Source organism: Odocoileus virginianus, chromosome 11 (genome assembly GCF_023699985.2).
Source record: "Odocoileus virginianus isolate 20LAN1187 ecotype Illinois chromosome 11, Ovbor_1.2, whole genome shotgun sequence".
In the NCBI taxonomy this organism is placed as follows: domain Eukaryota; kingdom Metazoa; phylum Chordata; class Mammalia; order Artiodactyla; family Cervidae; genus Odocoileus; species Odocoileus virginianus.
This window is the reverse complement of record NC_069684.1, coordinates 18,501,373-18,506,847: the sequence shown is the minus strand read 5'-3', so window position 1 is coordinate 18,506,847 and position 5,475 is coordinate 18,501,373. Positions and strand designations below refer to the sequence as shown.

General features: G+C 45.5%; 1 pseudogene; it reads right to left on the bottom strand.

The window, feature by feature from the left end:
• Window positions 1-4,505: 4,505 nt before the first annotated feature.
• LOC139037343 (large ribosomal subunit protein eL39-like) lies at window positions 4,506-5,160 on the bottom strand (annotated as a pseudogene).
• Window positions 5,161-5,475: the final 315 nt, after the last annotated feature.

The following is a 5,475-nucleotide window of genomic DNA, read 5'->3' as shown; positions in this document are numbered from 1 at the left end:
CATGCTCCCTCCTCTTTTTTGTTTTTGTTTTGCTATGAAAAAATATGACTTTTTCCCTACCCAGAACTACATGCCAGAGACAATTTTGTCAGTTTTGGTTTTTATGAAATTCCATCCCAATCACTGAATCCCTGATGGCAAGAAGTGGTTTTCATTGCAGGTGACTCTGAGGCTGGAGCCGAGTGGCCCTGGACCATCCCAGCGACTGCCTGACAAGTCCCCCTGGTGCACAATGTGCCTTTTTAATTTGCTTGTATTATTTATTCCACAAGACAGGCTATGGGTTCCAAAATGATCAAAGCTAAAATATGGAGAGAACAGAACGACAATCAGTGAACACATTTGTAGACGTTTGGATTCCAAACATGCAGTCGGTTTAGCCAAATCAGCAGATGCTAGTCTCCCAGAGTTCTCATCCGGTAGGGCGAAATGACATTGGATCTGTTTGGAGGAAGTTGGTTTAGATGAGACTGTAAGCCCACTGCCCACCTGCAGCCAACCGTCCTCAGCCCTTTAAAAATGAGCGCTTTCTCTGTCGCACTAGTTGACTCAGTAGGAGGGCAGTCCTGGCCTCTTCCGAGTACTGGCCATGCTTCTTGGCCCATCTTGGTTGGGAGGAATCATTTAGGGAGCGGCCCTTAAGTTGTCCACAGGGTTCCAGATGGCCCTTGGGCTGCATCCCTCTGGGTTGTTGGCTGGGCTCATGCCAGGCCCTGTGGGCTCCAGTCCTGTGCTCAAAAAGGCAGAGCTCTCTGGCCCCTGGCAGTGCAGAGGCTCTCAGCTTGCAGGTTTGCAATAGCAGGTCACTAAGCCTGGGACAAGGGCAGGGCCACCCCTGCTTTATGAGCTGCTGTCTCTGCAACAGACTGTGCTTCCAGAGGAAATGCCGTTGTGATGGTGCTGCAAGTCCCACCTTTTGTCACACATCTGTCCATCCAGAAGCTTTCCATGTGCATATGGAACTTAGCCAGGTAGAATCGATTCCAGTCCCCTTGGGAGACGGTGGTTTGCTTCTGCTGGCCTCCCATTCTCTTGAACAAGATCAGCAGAGTGGGAAAGGGTAAGAAGGCATTGCCTTTCTTTCACAGCAAGTGATGGGGCCAGAGCACCTGAGGACCCTTCCTTCCAGGAATGGTTTTGAGGACCACAAAAGTTTAGGTATACAGTAGGCAGACTAAAGGAAGAAATCAGTACTTCCTTTCTGGATGCTGCATCTTTCGTAAACTACTTTCCAGGACTAAACTAAGGTCAGTGAAGCTTCTTTAAAATAGATAGTAAATTCCTGGATCAGCCTTCAGGCCATCTTTTTTCTGATCAATTTTGTAGTGTACCCTTATTTTTTGATGTGCTTGATTGTTGTGATTTTTTGCTTGGGGAGTCTGCAAATGTAGACTCTCTGCCCATGATTCCAGGTGTCAGGATGACGGTGTGTTAAGCCTGGCCAATTCTATGTGCTATTGGGAATTCCCCAGTAATGTGAATATTCAGGGTGGGGATGGAGACACAAATGCAAGATAACAAGCCATGTGAAGGAAAGGAAAATGCAACTGTCTTTTTGGAGGACAGATTCTTAGGCATACTGTTCTTAGCAGGCTGCTTACAAAACACAGGAGAAAGACTGCTGGATTAAAACCAGTTAAGAACTGCCCCACTTAGACCACTGTCTCGGCCTGATTACTTGGAGTATCTCATGGGATCTCGGAGACCCTTTGTATTTTCGCTGAGTGCAGTACTGGGAGAGCAAGCTCTTTAAGATGGGGGGGGTGGTGGTTGTTGCATCCCCCTCTGTGTAGCCCTGCTTTTGGTGCCTAGATGAAATTGACCAGTTTTTGTTTCTGTAGGTGGGTTCATCAGGCTCACTCTATTCATTCATAAGAGAATGGAAGGCCTCCCTCATTCATGCAATCCAGTGAGGAGTGCAGGTGACACTGTGTTGGGAGGAGCTCTTTTGGTTTGGTGGGGTTGACTAGCCAGGAGGGCTCTTGAGCAAGCCCTGATCAGAGAGCCAGGGGAGCTGAGTGTAAGTTCCCAGGGCCACCTTGCCAGAAAGCAGCAATCACTGGTGCTGCCATCTAGAAACACAGTCACGATCGGTCTCAGATTTTTCGTGGGTCTCTGTGCAAGTGGGGTTAGCATTATGGGGCTAGTGCCACCCATAAGCCCATAGGCCAAGACAGTTCCTTGGCTCTTCTGAGGCTCAGGGATGGAGAAGAATGAAACTATCCTGAGATTATGGTCCAGGCACTCCTCTATTGCTCAGTAGTCTGTTATGGACATATGCTACATGGGAGCTTTTCTCCCCATTGCGAAATGACACGGATGACTTTTAAAATGAGATGACACCTTCTAGAGGCACTTACACTGCTTGGACCTGTCTTTGGCTCTAGGAGAGCAATTAACTAACAACTGTTATCTGTGGTGCCTGGCTGATAGACCTGAGGGTAGGAGGCTTCTGAATCCAGGAGCAAATTAATACAATGAAAAAAAAAAACACCCAAATTTCTGGTGGTAACTGATAAAAGCAAAAATGGAATCTGCAAGGCAATGGAAGAATCTGCATTTGCTGAAAAGTAGTAAGACCAGGGAGGAAATCCCAAATGCAAGGGCTAAACTGGCCACTGGGTAAACCACACCGTGGGGAAGTCTGGACCCCAGTCCTTCAGGAACTGCCAGTGCCCCCCGAAGCCAACTCCTTCCTGTCCTTGCGCTTTTTCTTTCTTGCCTCATCTGACAGTTATAAATGAAAACCAACTACCAGATTGATCACATTATTCATGCAAACTAATACCATGAAACAGCAGGGAAAGAGGACAAAATTAAGACAGAAGAAAAGCATTTGGCAGTGTCGTTCAATAAGGTGTTTTTGGTTTTTTTTGGGGGGGGCCAGTGTAAAATATGAAATCTGATAAAGATCCCTGGGGGCCGTTAGATCTTTGCAGTGAAGTTCACTTTGCAAGAAGTATAAGAAATCTGACAAGACAAAAGATGTTAGCGTCTCTGAAGCTCGAGCTGGTTATTCTGATACAACTGCCTCCTGGCCGGAGGGGTTGAAGGCTTCAGCTTAGCAACAGCTGTGCGCTGTGTGACAGGCCACTATCCGCCACCCGCACCCCCGCTCGCCCCCTCCCTCTGACCACTTGGTTATAACCATGGAAATAATGACCGTACCTCCTCAGCCAGCAGGGTCTGGAAGGACCGAGGAGGCTCATTTTTAAACATTGCACTTTAAAAATTGGAAACCGTGAGATGAAGAAAAATTCAATTAAGCGGAAATGAGTTTTGTTTTATTGCCTGCTGCTGAAGGGCGCTGGGCATGCTGAAAGCTAAATAAAAAGCACATCACTGCCTCTCTCTTTCTTGGATTGGTCGATGGGCCCTTTTTGCAGTCATTGCTCCAACTGCTCTAACACGGTGACTGGAGCCAAAAAGAGAGAGTGCAGCAAAGTCACCCCATCCCCACTGCTTGGTAGGACCACACGGAAAGCACAGTTTCAGCTGCGAGCTCTGGTGAGGAGTCAGCTGCAGGTCTGGGAGGCGCGCCAAGCATCCCTTTGCTTCGGGAGGCAGAGCACAGGTGGACAGAGCCGGACCCCCCACGCTCACCCGCTGCCCACCTAGAGACAAGAACGATTTGTAAGTTCCCCACTTGAGGACTGTGTTTAGCCAAACACGCAGGTTCAGTGCCGCAGCATCTCAGAAGCTGCTCTGGACTTGCATTCAGACCTCAAAGCCCCAGATCCCCTGAGCTCTGGATTGTCGCCCTCACCCTTCGCAGTGTAAATTTTGTACAGTTAAAAAGAAATGGAGTCTCATTTCCTGGGAAAAAAAGAAAAAGAAGAAAAAAAAAGGACCCACCCATCCTTATTTATGGCCATGTGACTTTGGAACACAGAAGCTGGTGCGTTTGTTTGTATGTGCCTCCTGTGTGTTGGCATGATGAGATGTGTATGGTAAAACTATGTCAAATAAATATGGAAATTCTTTAGAAGCCCATGTGTCTTGCTTTTCATTTGGCTTTCTGGAATGTTTTTCTCTTTACATAATAGAACACAAAGCTGTGCTGACATAGATCCCTTTCATCGCCAGAAGGGAACCCAAGGTACAACTCTGAATGCGGAGATACTTACAATTGCGAATACCTGTACTATGCAATAAAGGGTTGGGTAGAGGAAGTTCTCTGATTTTTCTAATAATTTTTCTTTTTTCAGTTTTCTGGGGCCCAGTCCTCTGTTTCAAGGCTTAAGGAATGGGCAGAGAAAACTAGCTGATTACATACATTTTAGTTACCATTTGTCCTGTTGCATTTTTTAAAAAAAGATTTCACATATTTATTACTGAGCCACACAGGGCACTAGTGAGGAAACAGGAAACCTTAGGAGTCAAGCTCTGTCTCTTGCATGAGCTCTTCAGACAGCAGTCATGTTCTTACTACTGTGATTTGGTTGGTTGAGGATGCAGGTGACCTTGACATAGCATGAATGTGTGCCACTTCATATGTGAGGCCCTTATAGACCCAGCTTGGTTCTTCTCCAGTGTCTTCTTTTGGAGTTATACCCAATTTTATTGCCAGTTTTCATTCGAATCTGTTGGGGAAATGGGATGATTCTGCTATTGTTTCTTGGCCAGGAATTGCATGATCCTGAAAGTCTTGTGAGAAAACAAGAGGAGCAAATTCAGCCGCACATGGTGATGGTAGAGAAGAGAAAAGAGCTGTCCTGTTGTGTTTTTAAAGTCCTTCACATGTATACGTTTTCTCCTGAAGGATGTACAAATGTCTGTATTTGGGTGAGAGGTGAACAGAGGGATAGAAACACCTCATCAGGGCTCCTGGAGAAACTTTTCCAGGAAAATCTCCAGTTTTTTTTTTTTTTTTTAATCTGCTGGAGACTTTATTAGTGTGCAGGACCTGAAGTTTTGCTAGAGTGGAAAGAGCAACAGACATTCCTTAATAAAAAAGTTTGAAGTCATGACATTTCTTTAGAGCTGGGGTTCCATCTAGGAAAAACCAGTGCTTTTTGCATTAGTGATTAGATTTGTTTGTTTGAAGAGAAGATCCAAACAGAGGTGCACTGAACTATATGGTAACCATTGGTCACTTGTGGCTATTTCAGTTTAAATCGATTAAATAAAATTGAAAGTTTAGTTCCTCACACCAGCCATGTTTTAAGTGCTCAATAGCTATTTTAAGTGTCTAGTGGTTACTGTATTTGTACACACAGATATGTTTCTATCATTGCAGAAAGTTTTGTTAGACAGTACAGGGGGAGTCTGGTAAGAAGAATGGGCAGAGGTAGCTTATTCATCAGCTGTTTAGCTACTAGTTATCCTGGACTACTTTGTATTCTCAGCCTCTGTAGACAGTGGTAGCACCAACTTTTTTTTTTTTTACTTTTTTTTCCTTTGGTTTGGTCCCTACAGACCAGCTCCTGAGCAGCATGATTCTCTTTCTGACAGTGGCCTTTCAAAAGGAGAGTT